A 17,395-nucleotide genomic window follows, 5' to 3' on the forward strand; every position below is an offset into this window, starting at 1 on the left:
GAGGTTGCAACCTTGGCAAAAGCTTTCCTGGAAAGGGACCCTGCACCCTTCTCTTTTGTCCGCTCTTTGGTTTCCTTTGTGCAGCTGTTACTCCTGCCGAGGAGCTGCAAAGGTGCGTGGCTGCAGTGGGAGCAGCACAAACTAATAACAAAATTCCTTACAGGGTGAAATGGAGCCATTTTCTACAATACGAGTGTCTGTGAAAGCACTTAAATACCTTGGACCTTAATTGCGCCCTTATTTCTTGTTTTCTTTACCCCCCCCCCCCCCGCTCAATTTCATTTTAATTAATACGCGAAGACATTTTTCATTTTTCCTCCTTGCATCTTTTTGCTGGTGAATTTACCCAGAGCCATTGTGTGGTTCTACTCCCTTGTTTGAATGAGCTTATGCACAGTAGGAGAACGACTTTCATAGTCCAAAAATCAGCTTTACTTGTTCTCCCCTCTGTGAGGGATGAGGCCAGGCCTGGCTGCCGTCAGACTGGCTGCCTGCTGGCGATGTTTTCCATAAGGCTGCTGGGCTGTCCCCCGTGACTTGTAAAGGGAAGAGTTTTGGACTAATAACTAACTCAGTGACATAATTTTGGCCTTGAAAGTGATCTGGGCTAGTTTTCTTCTGGTGAACTTTTTTGCTACTTGTAATCCCTTAAAAGGCGTCTATTTTTGGCTGCTGCTTTGTTATGGGAAGAGGATATGACAGCAGCAAGAGTGAAGTGTTCAGGCAGTTTTCGTGTTATTTTTGTCTGCGTTTTTCGATGTCAAGAAGCTGCAGCAGTGTGGGGAGGTACAGCATATCTGCTTCAGTGAGTTTGGTACTGAGGCGGTGTAAACTGGATCAGGAGGTGCTGCAGGAGACCAGCTGCGTCGGTAGAACCAGCTTGAGGTGCAGCCAGGATGTCTTTTTGGCCAGGTGAAGTGTCGAGTGGCTGCTGTGTTTCTTTCTCCCTGTGTTCAGCATTGGATGCCCGCGAGGAACTTTTCAGATGACTTCACTACTGGGTCTGTCCTGGAACCATGTACCTGAGATAGCAGAAAAACGCCTTCCATAGCGAACCCAGAATGAAACGAAAAGGGCATCTTTCTCATTCTCGATCTGAAAATGCTTGAGAGCAAGCAGAAGCCCAGGGCAGAGTCTTTTCCTGCTTTCCTTTATTTTTTGCATTTCCCATGTTGTTTCATTGCCATCTGTAACTCTCACATTACAAGAGAAGCGACATTTGGGTCCCCTACATGTGTGCGAGTATGATGGAAACTTACACAAATAAGCAATTTCAGCAGCCATGTGTGAGGTCACTTAATCGGGTTGTCTCCAAAGCGGATCATGTTGTGGCAGTGAGGGCTTCCTGCTGGGAGGACTCTTCCACCAACAGTCTGCACCTGGAGGCTCAGCATGTCCCAGGGCAGACATCTCAGCCCAGGCTTCGGGTTATGGTAGAGCTAGGACTCGGGTTAGGAGAGTGAGAAATACAAAACCTGTAGCCATCAGATTGTCGCCTAGCCATGGTTTCTTCTAGAGTTGTGACTTGCCAGTGTGCCCTTTTTGCCCCTTGAGAACCACGAACAGGACATAACTGTTCAACTCACAGTCCCTTTGCCTGGAAGCGGGCAGGGTTTGGATGAGGTGCTGCCAAAGCGGATCTGTCTGAGTAGAGAAATGGAGTCAATTTTCTGCTCTGATTGAGGCTTAGCAGGTCAGCCCTGTGCTGTAACACTAACACTCCTGACCACTGCTATTTAGCTCTGGTCAGAGCAGGTAGAGAAATGACAGTGATGTTAGGACTCCTGAGTTCCCTTTCTGATGATGAAAAAGCCTGCAGGTGCCAGATGCTCCTTTCTGATCACCCCTAGTCCCCTTGCACTTTATTCCTTCCTTTCAGGGCATAACATGGCTGGGGACAGCTGTATGGGGAGAAAACCAAGTGGCCATTGAAAGTCTCTTTTTCAGGCTACTGGCAAGTTGGACGTTTTCTTAAAAGTTAGTAACTGGATAATCAGAAAATCTCCGTTGGCTTTTTGGAAAACAAAACCAAAAAAAAGTTTGCAGGTTTGCTCTCTCTGGGAATGCTATTGGATTTAAAGCAGAAAGGTTTTCTTAGTTGAATAAGATGTATGGAATCTATTTCAAGGAATCGAATGTACAAGTTTAGTGAATATAAATGTCATGGAAGCTACTTTAAGTATTTGCTAGCTGTGTGTTTGATGAAGACCAGAACCTGTGTTCATGCTCTTACTTCCTGCTCAAATTATGAAACTGTCACTCCAGCTACAGCAGCCCCTATTCAGGATTTGAAACTGTCAGGGTTTAGTCAGAAGTGAGCCAGCCCACCCTGTTGACATGCCTCTCACTCTCTATGAACAGGAAACGTGTTACTCCTAACAACCTACCAGCCTACACCTCCCAAAACCGAGTGCGTGAGTGCTTGTACTTCCCCATGACTGAGTACCGTTTTGAAGGGATGCCAGAGACAGCATAGCTGAGCTCCAGACAACAGGAGAGGAGCATCTGTCAGCCCCTGCTGCCTAGCTGCATTCTCTCCTTTGCCCATAGGAGGTAAGTTCACTTTTCAAAAGTAAGAGGGTAGGGCTTTTTGATACTGAGGCTTTTTGTAACTCCTGTAAGCAGACTTTGCTCCCAGTCAAGCAGTGAAGCTCTTAGTTACTGTCTCCTAGCTAAGATATATGCTTCTCTGCGGACACAGTAGTACTGGACTAGAGTGACTTCTCAAGCCAGCACTAGCACAAGATGGAAATCTCATAAGAGGTTAAAGAAAATGAAATAAGCTGCCAAATACATTACTGTGTTTTCCCCCATCACCCAAATCAGATTTCCTTTTAAAGCATACATCCATGGGTACCTTTGCAGACTGTTTTGCCTTTCTGAAAAGCATTTTTTTTGACTTGAAAATACCACAACTCTGCTGCTTCTATGGAGTTGAGCATTGATGCAGAAAAGCAAAACCACTGTGGTATCAGTAATCTCATTTAAATCATGGATGGGGATTAGAAATAGCCTGGAAACTCATTGTTCTCAACGTTGTGTCCTGTGGACTTCTAACACTCCTGATCCGGTACCAAGGATTTACTCCATAATTAGAAATGAGTGGGAAAGGGCCAAGATGCTTTTTTTTTTTTTTTTAAATAACAGGTTGTCTATAACAGAAACAATTGTCTGTAAACCAAGAAAAGTGTTGGATGCAAGACTAGGTAATAAAGGAAAATATACTAAAATAGATATGTAGATAGGTAGGTAGGTAGATAGATAGAGGCTGTTGTTTGGCAAGCTTAAAGTCTTATTATCTTACTTTAGATAGATAGATAAAAGGCTCAAGTAAGTTATGCTCAGCCAGATTGTTTATGTTTGTGCTTTTGTGTGTTTGTGTATGTGTCCTTTCTAGCTTTTAAGCTAGCCAATTTCTAGCAAATTTAACAGAAAGATGCAGTTGCTAAAAATCACCAAATTTCTCAAAATGGAAAAGAGGGGAAAGGAAAAAACTCTGTAGGTGTCCTGTCTGGAGCAGGAGCTGTGCTATGACTTCCCAGGTTTTTGATGGCAGAAACCCCAGGGGAAGTGGATCTCTTCTGGGTTTCAGCAGTGGGAAGAACTTCAAGGAAGTGTGAGTTCTTGTTGGACACCAGAGTTGATCAACCAGGAGACACAACTCTGCAGAAAACCACATTTCACTAATTCCAGGGCTTATAGTGTTATTTACACTGTGTGAAACCAAAACTGCTTTGGAAGAAAAAGATAGGTTTAATGAATCTCCCCTCTAAAGCATCCTGGAGTAAGAACAAGGCTTTTGAAACTCAAATTCATGTGTTTTGCTGAAAAGGGCTTGGGAGAATTTCATTGAAATGGTTCTTTATGTCAGTGTTTTGGATTTTTTTGGCCTTTTAAGAGGTTTATTAATATATCAGTTGACTTTATCTGAATGGCATTTTTCTCAGTATTAATTAAGGATTTTTTTCAAGATTTATGCATCTTGCCCCTGATTAGTAAGTGTAAACATTTTAAAACCTTCTGCAGCACAGCTCTCCTCTATCAAATCTTCTGACAGTCTGTCTTGCTGATTTAGCACTACTTCACTGCATGTGATATGGCAGTGATCACAGGGACTCAAATGGGAGAGAGGCTGAGCTGAGAAAACCTTTATAGAGTACTTACTTTACAAGCACCTGAAGTAGAATTGCCTGAAATTTAGTCTTCAGACTATGAAGCATGAACAGATTTGTTCTGTAGTCATATGGTAATTGTTTTTGAATGAGAATCGCTTGGTCCTGGAGCTTCTGTCAAAACAGCATATACAGAATTAATTTCGCAAAACTCAGGGAGACCATATGGAAAGGGAAAGCGATATTCATTTTATACAACGTTGATTTCAGTCACTTACAAATGCTGTTCTAATGTCACTCCCTTGCATTCCCACACCGTGTACTTAGAAACATCAAGGTGTGTGTCCAAGTAATCCAACGAGGGTCCCTTATGTGCAATACAGAGAACATTGGTACTGGATATCAAGTCCTCCTTGCATCTCTGCAGTTCCTCTTGTTTGGAAATGATGACCTGTTTTGTGGATGTAGCTCATGTAGACCCTGCAGGATTCAAGCGGTTATCCTTTTTCACCAAAATATTACTTACTGCATCCTCAGTAAGTGTTGGTGCCCCTTGCATATGCTTCCTTGCTTCAAGTACAGCCCATTCTCTTGTCAGGTTAACAAGGAAGAGGACTGCACATGCAGTGTGCTGCAGTCTTCTTGCCTTTCTCTTACCAGAGCGCTGCCTTTCTGGTCCTGCTGTGGACAGCCCATTCCTCAACATTTGTATTGTTACTGTTGGCACTGTTGGTTGTCAGTGCCCACCATTCTTCTAAGTCTTGCTCTGATGTTTCTTCTGGTGCTTTCTTATATATTTTTCTGTTAATGATTCATTCAGACCAAGTTTAGTATTTCTGATACAAATCTCTACATGCCATGCAATAAGTTAAATTGTACTAGCTTACATTTTCTTCCACGTCTGCAGGACTTTTAACTTTGAGAATTAAAATGACAAAGCAAGACGTTGTAAAACCAAACTTTATTATACCCTAAACATACCTGTAAGCTGGTGATAGTTCTTACCAGCAGCGCCCTTGGAGCTGAGGGTAGAGCAAGAAGAACGTTGTGCTTTTTGTTTCACGAAAATATGGAAATTCAGGGGGAGAAATTTCAGCGCCTTTTAGTTCTAAGTGTGAATTCAATAACTCTTTAATATCAAGGAATAAACTATCTAATTTCCCCCAACCCAAATTTGATTCCTTCTCCTGAGACTCAGAAATGGCTCTTTTGTATTGGCCACAAATCAGTTAATGACAATCTTTTCTTGGCCTAAGTCAGCCCTCAAATCAGCCAAATACCTTATGATTATTCTTCTTTTAGAATATGTCTACTTAGTCTGCCTTAGAAATTCTGGGTACAAAACCAAAATACTGTGCTTTGGCACTGCTTCGTGAGTACCTCTTTAACTTGATCTTCATTAAAAATATTAGTGGTTTGCTAAATGAGTTAAGCCTAGTATGATTTGAACCTGCAGGATCAGACATGAAACTTTGCCTAAGCAATCTGTCCAGCTTTGTACGACCAGTCTGAGAGCACTGAGGCTGAGAATTAGTTCCATCAGAGGGTTGTCCTCGTTAGCCACTGGGTGGCAGTGCTTCCTCTTCCTTGCTGCTCTTGGAAGCACCAGTGCTTCAAAATGCCCCATGGCTCAGGGGATCCCATCCAGAAACGTGCTGTCTAAAATATTAAGTATTTCCAGGGCTCGTGCAGCTTTGCTGGAAGCTGAGAGCTTCATTTGTTTATTTTGTACGGTGATTAGAATTAGGGAAAGACTAATACAGTAGCTACCACATTTTGGAAGTCTGTTTATACAGACAGATTTATGGAAAACAGAGACCTTTCATAAAAAATGTAGCACATCATTTCCAGCTCTTTGGCTTCCCATAGCCCACAGGTTTCTGTCTCAGCAGGGAATAATTCTACCAGAAGGTAGAGGGGACTGTTCAGTCTTCTGCTGACAAAAGGCAGAATATTATGTTGTAAATGCATGTGCTTAATAAATTATCCTTTGCTGGAATTTTAGAGGAACGGAGATGAACATATTTCCAAGCAAGGAACAGCAAGTGGGTCCCGATTGCTGTGAAATCTGGATCAAATTAAAAGGATTTCCTTGCAAGAGAGATGATAGGCATGTGAGCTCTTTGAGAGCAGGTATGGTTTGGAGAAAGCCAAATCAGGCAAATCAGTTGTTAAGCCGTCAGCCTGCCCAGTGCACAACTGGCAGGAGAATTGGAATGGCAACATCTGGAGAGGTGATGCAGAGCTGGGAACACCTGTTTGGCCAGTGCTGTTAGTTATGGGAATGTCAGAGAAGAGGACATGAAAGTAGTTCAGGCCAGTCCCATATCTGAGGATAACAATTTCTGCCTCCAGACCCATGTGTCAGAGCAACCACTGTGACATTGGGCTTTTCCCCATGAGAAAAGAGTGAGAACAGAATAGCTGCTCTTCGTGATCTCCTGATGTAGACATACAGTCTGTACTGAAGAAGTTCCTGGGTAGTGAGTTTAGTTCACTTTAAATGATTTCATCTTGTTCTCTTAATAACAATGTCCTGGTACAGACAGAAGCAGTCATGTTTATACTGTGATATCAAACAGTGCCCTTTCTCCTCCACTCTTACCCTTCCTTGCCAAGTTTGAGCTTTCCCGGAGTCAGACATTATGTTTAGCACTAAATCCCACTCTGAGTGCAATGCCTAAGGGTCTAGTTATTTAAGTTTGAGATGAAAATTGTGGATTTAGGCCCATCTCTAGTGAATGATCTATTTTCGGGTGCCTGGGATAGTTAGACATATCAGATGCATATATTTTGTTCATAGGTGCAATATCATGGTCGTTAGTCATTCTTGCTTTATGGCAAAATACAAGGCAGTTTCTGTTTTTCATTAGCATCTCCATTACCTGCTCTCAGTAAACACGTTGTTGGCTTTTTTCATAGAAAATTGCACACATCTTCACCTTCCACACAATGTAGTTACCCAGCCTGCTTTAATGTAAGCTGCAACTAATAAATGAGCAGCTGCCATGGCTACTGTAACTATATAAATACAAAGAAAAGCTCTTCAGCTTTTAAGGAGTGGCTGGAGGCAAGTAATTAACCAAGGCTTCACTCCTTGCACACAAAGGGCACGAAAAGAAACACACCAGGCTTCCTTGTGGGTTTTGCTCTTATGAGCAGGTGCTTCAAGAATTGCAACATAGCTGCCATTTCTGGGAGCAGCAAGAGAGTAAGAAAGGGCAAGGCAGAGTGCTACAATGCTTGCAAGAATCCTCTCTATCAAATCCAGTTGCAATTAAGCTAGTGATAACAATAATAGCATATTCATCTTTGGAGAACTTTATTTTACTGCTTGCCTTCCTCCATTTTTAGGCTTTTCTCATTTGTTCTATTCTCTCCACTGATTCAAAAAAAAATGCCTCTAATGCATCCACTATTTTGAAGGTGTTCGCCAAAGATTTTGTCACGTTTCTGAGCTCTTGGCTTTTTTCATAATGATGCTTTGTCATTTATGCATCCCAATGCTCCCCTCCTCTATTCTTAAAGAATCCCTGATATTATAGATCTATTAGAAATTCTGTTCTTTTTAACATTCTGGGTAAATCACATTCTTACATGTAGCAGCTTATTCTTTTTCTGTCAGCTCACAGTAAGAGATCTGATTTCTGCTCACTGAATTCTCTGGGAAGTTGTCAGTTGCCTATAATGAGGGTAAAATTGGGTCCAAGAGTGTTAAATTAGATCTTCTCCAGCATAGAAGAGCATACCCAGACTTTCAGCCATATCACTCTATTTGCAAACAGCAGTGAAATTCTTTTTTTGCTCTCACTGAGCCATGAAAACATGATAGTCTCTTAGAGCTACAGACTGGGTTTCAGAACAGAAATGGCTGCTAACAGCTAGTTTGAATTCAAGTGGATAGAGGCTAAAATTCAGCCAGCAGCTTTCCACAAACCTGTACATTTGTGCAGTCACCAAGAAAAATACTGGTATTGGTTTATTGGAGGAGATTTTCTCTCTCTCTCTCTCTTTTTTCTTTTTTAATTTCATATCACATTCAGAGCTTACTGTCCATTCCTTCACTAGTCTCTGAAATTCAAACCATTGCTGGTGACTCTTTTAAATGACAATGATAATTTTAAGTTGCTATAAAATTAATCAGAAGTTGCAGATGCATTTTCATTCATATTCTTACTGTTCATCTAGTGTATTTTAGAGTGTATGGGACTTTGGGCCAAGCTTTGCTATAAATCATAATAAATAGTTGGCTGAGTTACTTGAGTATCTTCCTTCAGCAATCTGTTTCTTGCTCTCTGTTTGGCCTTTGCAGCTGGGATACCTGCTGCTTTTCCTGCCAGCACTTTTTTTTTTTTTAATATGTTCCAGCTGAAGCAAAAAATATCTTGGTTCAGCAGTCTAACATCTTACTTTGTGATTCCTCAACACTATTTCCAGCCAAGGTTTTTCAAATTTCTTTGACCTCTGCTCCCCCAACCCACCTGTTTTAAGAAAACATTGCTTATTGTCTAACTTATGTAGCTCTCTAGCATTAGAAATTCCTAATTCATTTTTCTGAAACAAAAAGTAAGGGTATGCTGGCTTTGACTCATAGTGCTGTTCTCGCCCAGCTTGCTTATCTTTTGACTTGGGTAGCAGGGCTAACATAATGTTTGCAAGCCTCAACAAGAAAGTATGCACAGCTCCTTCTTACAGAGGTCCTTCTTTTAAAAATCCCTGCCAGCTGCAATTCACCTCTGTTCTCCACCCACACCCCTTCTAATTCCCTGACTTTTTTTCTGTGGCCTCACTCCTAAAGCAAATCTGAGCCCTGCATAAGGCGTAACTGGAGAGGAGGGAAATAGTGATGACAAAGCTCCCTCAGCTGTCTGGGTAACCGAGTGTTCAGCTTCACCAGGAAATCAGCTGTTGTGCTAGGTTTCCACAGTCCCTTTCAACTCCAGCATCAAGTGTATGAGCCAGCTCAGTAGCTGGTGAGAAAGCACAGCTGTCTTTGAGTGACTTGGTGCCTCCAGAGAGGTTCAATTATAGGTGTCCTCTGGGCTTCTGCGTCCTTTAAAAAGGCCGTGCAGGCTGCTAATCTGTTCTGCTGTTGTTCTGTTGCTTTTGATTTATTTATGTCTCTTTTAAACTTGGAGAGAGTGTTCAGGTAGCAAGAGAAGTGAAATAGTTCTCGTAACATCTTTGGAAAGAAATACTTTGAAGAATGGCAGAGAGCACCCTAGAGGGAAAATATTTCCTGTGGGACTTGCGTGTTCTGGGGTGATGATGTTTGTGTAGTGCAGCCCTGAGTCGTTTAGAGAGTCTCTCAGTACACGCTCTGCAGACCACCAGAAAAAAATGCAAAGCGAGAGGCTAAGCAACTAGATTTTCTATTGTAGTAGCATCCGCTGACTGACCAGTACGTTGACTTTGAAAAACGACATATCACAACTCCTGTTGGTCAAAATCTAAGTAGGAAACGAATAGTGAAAGTGAGCTGGTGGGGACCATGCTCCAGCTACGAGGCTGGAAAGAGACCTCCAGCTCCTCCCAGGCCATACTTGTGCTGTGAAACCAACCGATGGCAAAAATACAGTATGAAGGACCACTTGGGGAATTATGCCAGATAACAAAGGTTCCTTTGTATGGAAATGCCACAGAGCCAGTCATGCAAGAGGAAGAGGGAAATGGAACGGTGTCTACAAGGGCAAGGAGGGCCCAGCACAAGTCAGAAAGCAAAATAAAAGCCTCTTCTTTGCACCAGAGCCAGGCACAATCCTGGTCCTTGTGCTCTTTAAACACAAGGACAGCTTTTGCCTAGTACAAGAGCAGGGTTGCCTGTCCTGCAGAGGACCAAAGCACAGGCAAGTCTCATTTTCCGTCACGTGCTGCAGCTCAGCTGGCACAGCAGCACTGTATGAGGAAAACATGTTTTCTTCCTTCAGTAAAAAACACAATGCATTAGAAGCAGCAGAATGAATTCTGCTAGGCTTCCATTTTAAACTAATTGTATATTGGGGTATACAGAATATAATTTTAAAGACAGATTTTTCATTCCCAGCCTGCAGAAGATTCCATTTTCCAGCTGCTGGAAAACATTGTTAGCTGATCCTGTAATGAACTCTCTCATGTAAGAATTGCCTCATTACCATTAAATGTTGCCAGCTCTTAGATTTGTGTTCTGCTTCATAAGTTCCAAAAAGCAGACCAATGTATTTAGGAGCTATTTCCCTGTCTTAAAAGGAACCAGAGTCTATTCCAGGACCCAAGCCAGCTCCCTTACAGTTTAAATGAAGACATATTGCTGAATTTATTTCAAAAGATGAAGAAAAAGTTCTTGCAACACAGTCCTCTTTCTTCTTTTCTTCCTTCTTCCTTTTTCCTTTCTTCCTTTCTGAACAAGAAGTCATACTTTTTGTGTCTTTGAAGAACAGTGAATAAGCCCAGCAAAATTAGACTATTGTATGTGCCTCCTAGTCAAGTATTAACATTATGATCAATTTTTTCCCTCGGTGGAAGGCAATAAAGGGCCAGAAGCCATTCCCTCTGATTCTACATACCGGTTCAGTAGGGATCAATTCACTACAAAGAAAGGTGGAGCTGCTGTGGAGGGAGTAATGATGTCTGTGGGATTTCTCCCTTCAGTTGTTGATTTGAACATAATCCAAGCCAGTGTTAATCGCTTTAGGTCAGCTCTGTGTTGCCTGACTTCTGTAAAACAATGAAATCTCTTCCAAATCGTGATGGGTGGTTGCTACACAGTATGTTTACAGCAATTTTTCACTTTAATAGGCAGCCTGAAATATCGAATAGGAAAAAGAGGCAATTTTCTTTTCTTACCTAGAAAGGCAGAACAGTGCAACAAATTTGTACTGGTATTCATGTTGCATATGGCCATAAGAAATAATAGAATGAAATTTTCTAGGGGCTGCAAAGGCACTTCACCAAAATTAATTCACCAAGGAGAACAGTTACAAACTGTGTACCTTTCAAACATCTGGGAGATTTGCCTGGGCAATACACTATGTTGGGTCTTAGTGGACAGTGTTACATTCATGCTGAATTTCACTTACAAATCTTTTTGAAAGGAGGTGGAGAACAGAGAAAAAATATATTATGCAATTGGTGGTTTCATTTTCCATGAAAAACTGGCAGCTTCTATCATGTCCAAGCAGAGGTAAACAGATGAAAAGGTCAAATAAATAATAATCATATATATGATTATACATGTACATAAATTAAAACATGAGAGCTTCCAGTATCTTATTTATCTATTGAAATGCTGCTGTCATTTTAAGAAAGGAAGTGCCCTAGAAGGATCAGAAGAGAGTATCCCATGGCAAACAACCAGAATTAGATGAGTTCAAAGGTACAAGAGGATATGTATTCATTCTTTTCAAGGGGAAGCATGCAGCTGTGTCCTAATAATAATAAATTATTTGATCTCCTAGGGTTATTTTCTTCCTAATCTGTGCAAAAAAGCATTTTTTAATGCTGTGGCCTCTTTTCTTCATAATGTCTTTCAAAACAAGCCACAGTGTCAAGAACCCTTCTTTCCAGCATAGTCCTGACATTTGGTTATTAGTGTGTTCATTGTGTAGGCTCCCTCCTGTCCTGTTCCTGGAGAATTGCAAAGCAGTCAGGACAGCGTACTGACCTAGGAGGTCATGGCTGGACCTGGACTACATGTTTCCCATGTGTTTTGGACAGAGGCGTACAGAGAGGGTAAATGCCAAGTCTGACATTACAGTGCTGGGAGAAGCTTCTAGTCAAGATACACTTAAACAAGCAAACCACTGGGTTCTCTACAGGGAGTTCTTTTATTATCTGAACCCAAAATGCCATTTTGCTTGCTGTGTCCTGGCTAGAAGTAATATACATACAGTATGCTGAACTTCCAAGTGTGGTTATGTCAAAAGTACATCTGTTTTATCCTATTTGTCCATCTCTTGCTGGTCCTCTCAGTTGAAAAAAAAAAAAAAAAAGTGGATTTTATTCAAGTCTTTCCTCAGCAAACATGTTAACAATTATCATTTCTTATTGCAAAAACAGCTGAAAAATTTGTCATCCAAACATCATCACCTTATTTTATAAGGTACTTGACCAAAAACTTGCCTGTGCACTTTACAAAAGCAGAGTCCGTAAAGGGAACAGTTCTATCAGTCTGAAGTGCTATTTATACTGTCAGTTGTCTTTTCATAAATGTGTTTTTAAATCAGAGATTTAAATTAATCACTCTCAAACTAATCAGTGAATCAGTTCCAAATCTGGCAGCCAGTCAGTGTTGATACTGGATTTACTGCATGTATATACTCCCAAATTTTGTTTTCACAGTATTTTATTGCAAATATTAAAAAACAAATGCAGTTATCAATTACAAATGAAATCAAACCAGAATAAACCGAAGAAGAAAACTGGCGTATACTGTCAGTAACCTGTCAGTATGGGCAAAAATACCAGTGAGTTGACATCTTGTATTTATTTGCTAGGTCTTCATATAAATAACAGTTCACTTTTTGGAAGTAACGTGCACTTTGTTCATCATTCGAGATTTTCTAAATCATTAGCAGCTTGGCAGGGATTTCAGAAACTGAGCTGAAGAAAATATTCAGGGGATCCTGAATAGTTTATATTAAGATTCCATGCTGGTCTTTTGTTCATACGTCTTCTTATTTTACCAGAAGGCTTCCATAAATTTGTATTAGAGAGAAAAGTCTTGCTTTTCTACTTCTGTGGGACATTTGCATAATGTAACTATTCTGAAATAAAGGTTGAGTAACACACACAGCTGTTGCAAGTCAGTACATTATACGTGTTGAGTATGGCCAAGTTTTCAGTATTGTTTTCAGTTTATTTCCATTTGCCACTCAAAACCAGCAAGGACGGGTTATATTAAAAAAAAAAAAAATCAAGCTTAGAAGCTTCCGATTGCAGCTTCTTCTACTCCAGAGTCTGTGTGCGGGATACTTTTGCTTCCTCCCAGAGAGAGACATTAATGTTTGTGGAGGGGTTGTTGGGGAAGGGTGGCAGGACAGTGAGGATGCAGTGAAAGGAAGATGGTGCAGACAAGCTAGTAGGGAAGGTGAGTGACAGATCCGTGTGTCCTTGAGGGGGGGAGGAGGGGGAGAGGTTAGGTGTGGTGTGGAAATGTGGAGGAAAGGAAGAAAAAAGGGCTGGAGTTCGTGTTTTTACTTAAGCAATGTGTACTGTTTGCTGTGCACTTTAGAAAGTAAGAAATTTCCATCAGTGGAAAGATTTTCATCAAAGTGGAAAGAATTTTCATCAGTGGAGTTCTGATACTCTTACAGCTTCTGGAGCTGATGTGCCGAGCTGTAAATTTCTTCTCGGGAGCAATACAGCTACTAAATGCAGGTCCTAAAAAAGCCATGGCGAAATAAAGGAAGAAAAATGCAAAAAGGAAGAAAAATAAAGGAAGGAAATTCCATATCCTCCATGGAAGGGCTTAGTGGCCAAGACAAGACAAACAAAAAATCTACCATAAAAGAAGAAAACTCTCAGGTTCAAGAGGCACAAAACAAAATCATGATGCTGTACCTCTTTCTCCCAGTCCTTTTCATTATCTGAAATACACCTTCACAGACTGGAAACTTCACTAGTAATGATTTTTCTGCATAAACGCCCTACTACTAAGTTCCATTATGTTACGTGTTGTTCTGGGCTGGCCAAGTGTATCCAGGTCAGAGTGAGCAGCACAGCCCCCTGCTTTGAGAGCAGAGGAGTGAGGAATACAGAGGATTGCTAAAGTGGGAGGAAAACTCAGCAGGGAAGGGATTGTGTTCAGGCACAGACCTCATGATGAGGACCACCCTGTTTTTGCACACCCCAGAAATCACAGAACAACCAGGTTTGGCTTTAGGTCTTGAAATTACATGTGGGCTGCTGAAAGTAAGGTTGCTAATTAACTGTTCATTAATTCCTTTCTGAAAGTAATTTATTCATCTTCCTTTTTCTTTTTTTTCTCCTTCCAGTAGACATCTCTTCTTCTATTTTTGTAGCATGAAGATAACCTGCAGGGATAAATGGAAATTGGGTTTGTGCCCTTATTTCTACAGTAATTTGGATTGGTGTTGTATCGCTGGTAAAAAAGAAAACAAAAAAAACACATAGCCAACCTAGTTGGTTGGCATTTTTAAAAATGATTTAGCCACTTTTTACTTGTTTAATTTGGACTTCTTTTTGATGTTTTAATTCTTTAATTCTTTTCTTATTTTCTTTACCTTAATTTTCACATTCAGCTGATGCATATATAATCACTTAACGTAAACAAAACATAGATTTCTTCCAATGGTGATTTGTAACTGGTTTAAAATTGAAAAGGAAAGATGGTAATCTGGAAGAATAAGTACACTAAGGAATATATATCTGCAGGACATAGAGTTACAGAATCTTAAAATCACAGAGTGGTTTGGGTTGGAAGGGACCTTGAAGATCACCTCATTCCAACCCCCTGCCATGGGCAGGGACACCTCCCACCAGACCAGGCTGCCCAAAGCCCCATCCAGCCTGGCCTTGAACACCTCCAGGGATGGGGCATCCACAGCTTCTCTGGGCAGCCTGTGCCAGTGCCTCACCACCCTCAGAGTAAAGAATTTATTCACTATATCTAAACTAAATCTTCCCTCTTTTTGTTTAAAGCCATTATTCCTTGTCCTATTACTACTCTCCCTGACAAAGAATCCCTCTCCTGTTTTCTTGTAGGTCCCCTTTAGGTACTGGAAGGCCACTATAAGGTCTCCCCCGAGATATCTTCTTCATTACTCTAACCTATACTCTTCAGCGCATAAGCTTTGTTTTTCTAATTGAAAGACTTGTAGGAATTCCACATCTGTACATCTGTTTAGGTAAAGCTCAGGAAATCTGAACATTAGTTCAGTAGAATGCTCTGAACTGGTAGACAGCCAACTCAATTAAACAGCTATCCTGATAAGGAGAGGCAAAAATGCTTCTGAAAAGACTCACCATGGCATAAAGTGCCCACTAAAGAAAAAATTCTGCAGTAAGGAGATTACTCACAGCATTTCATTTTTCTTTGGCATTTATTTCCTTCTTATTGCTGGAATCTCTTTTCGTGATTGAAGTGAAGTTTGGCATTTCATGCTGATTTAAAAGCTTGCTAATACTAATCTCCCTGTGTCACTGAATGAATACATCCCTGCTAAGTAGTTTCACTATCATTAAGTATAATTGTGCTAAACTAGCATCCGGGGAGATGTCCTGGTTAAGAATATCCTGGATAAAAGGTTTGTACTATACCAGTGGTTGTTTATATTCACACACAGTTTGGATTTCATGACATTGCTCTGAATAGTTACTTTGATTTTAGGTAGATATTTTCCAAGGATATGAAGTCTACATAAGACTGAAAATTACTGTAGGATACCGATGTATTTGGAAGGCAAATTGTCATTCAAGAGAAGATATGAAACTTGTAAAATTTCTGATAGAAAAATAATCTATTTGAAAATCTTCAAGTATTTATTGTGTACAAAGGAAAAAAAATGTTTTCCCCTTTCTTTATGATGTATGGAGGAAGTCTGATGCATTCTACACGATGCCGGTCATTTCTGCTTCTGTGTTACATCAGAAATTCAGCCCTTGCCTGTGAGATTGTTTCCCTGGATGACTGTGTAGAAATATCGTAATCATGACAAAAAAAAAAGTAATCTGAGCAATAGTTAAGAAAAGGAATGTGTAGTTGCTCTTCAGAGTTGTGGGCAGGGAAGTGTTTCCACATCAGCATCTTCTGGAGCAGGATAGCTTGCTTTTCACAGCTAAGTCAGCAAAATGGTCCTGGTTCCTGGGCACTGCTATTTCATACCCCTGTTTTGCTAAAAAAGATGTGTGTCCGTTGCAGGCTGAGGTTTGGCAGAATCTTGCTTCTCCAAGCGCTTGGCTCTCTCACTGGGTGAAAATTATGTACAGTGTTGGTGTTTCTTTTGCTTCCTCTGAGCACTGTGCACAAGATAGGTTTGCTGTAGAAATTCTTCAAACGATCCTTGTAAGAATTAATGTTGGAAGAAGGTCTTTTCCTTTTTGAGCTGTTACACTTAATTTCTAATTAGCCCCCAGTGTCAAGGCTAATATGATAATTCTGTAGGCCAGACATTTCTCATGAGGAGTAAGGAATAATTTAAAATGGTCATTAGCAGCTGCATGGTCTTGGAAGTAGAAATTATTTTCATTTTATCTATAACTTAGATAATTGTGCTATAGTATTCCTTCAAATTTAGTGCTTGTTTCTGGAGTTGCTGGGTAAAATAACAAGCAGACATCTGTATTGTACCATATGCTTGTTCACCTGTATTTAGAAGGTGACCATAGAAAAAATTCAGATAACAAAATAGCCTGATGCTTGAGGAAATTTTCAATATAACCAGCATCTGGGGATATTAGTCTATTTGCTTAAGAAGGATTTTTTTTTATTAATTGACCTCCACAAACAAAGCAAGAAGATAAAACTTTGGTTCAACGTCACAAGACTTGCATTGAAAGGTGTTTCAGAGGATTGTCTGAAAAAATACTTTTTGTATCTAATAATTTGTCTCCTAGCCATACTTAATTCTAGCTATTTGATTATCTTTCATCTCATGTCCAGTGAGCTAAACTGACAGAAAATTATCTTGCTTTTTGATATATAAAGAAGGGAAACGGTTCGTCCTTACCTTCCTGCAGAGAATCTGTGTCCAATATTTGCTTCCACTTGTGCTAGATTCCACTAGCACTGAAGTGTTTTAAAGTATTATTAATTCATATTCGTGTGCACACAACAAGCAAATGCATTTTGAAACTATACTGATATAATCTATTTTTCACAGCCTGCTTCAGTCAAAGCACCAGGACTGTGGTGGATGGAAAAGAAAATTGAATTCCGGAATGAGGAATCTCCACTGATCGTACCTCTTCCCAGGCTCTGGACATTCCAACCCAGATACCTGCAACCAAGAAACTTCACAGCGGATTTCGACAATTTAGCAGAGTGATGGACTCTCTCAGGTAATCAGACAAGATGAGCTGTATTCTCTGGAGAGTATTCTCTAGAGAAGAGATTTGTTTTTTTTAGTCACAATGTTGCATCTTAGAGATGACCATTAATTCTGCTTTTACTGCATTGTTACTGCTTTCCTAAGGAATAATATTACCATACAGCAAATTGTTTTTTCACTGACAGCACCTACCTCCCACGTACCACACCTTCCTTTGCACTTCTTGGCAACTCCTAAACTGCAGCATGCATATCCTCATGTAGGCCTGGCATACCAGATGGGATACATTGGCTCTTA

The 17,395-nt window shown here is 40.5% G+C and overlaps 1 long non-coding RNA gene across 2 annotated transcripts in view; it reads left to right on the forward strand.

Annotated features, from left to right (window-relative positions):
- Positions 1 to 232: 232 nt before the first annotated feature.
- The window catches only part of LOC308190412, a 30,249-nt gene continuing 13,086 nt past the window's right edge, over positions 233 to 17,395 (forward strand). For both annotated transcript variants that reach the window (XR_013947164.1, XR_013947165.1), the window contains exons 1-3: positions 233 to 912; positions 2,362 to 2,553; positions 16,931 to 17,108. This is a non-coding gene — a long non-coding RNA (uncharacterized lncRNA). The remainder of the gene's footprint in view (positions 913 to 2,361; positions 2,554 to 16,930; positions 17,109 to 17,395) is intronic.

The sequence above is a fragment of the Anser brachyrhynchus genome, assembly GCF_964034855.1.
Source record: "Anser brachyrhynchus genome assembly, chromosome: 2".
NCBI classification, from domain to species: Eukaryota; Metazoa; Chordata; class Aves; order Anseriformes; family Anatidae; genus Anser; species Anser brachyrhynchus.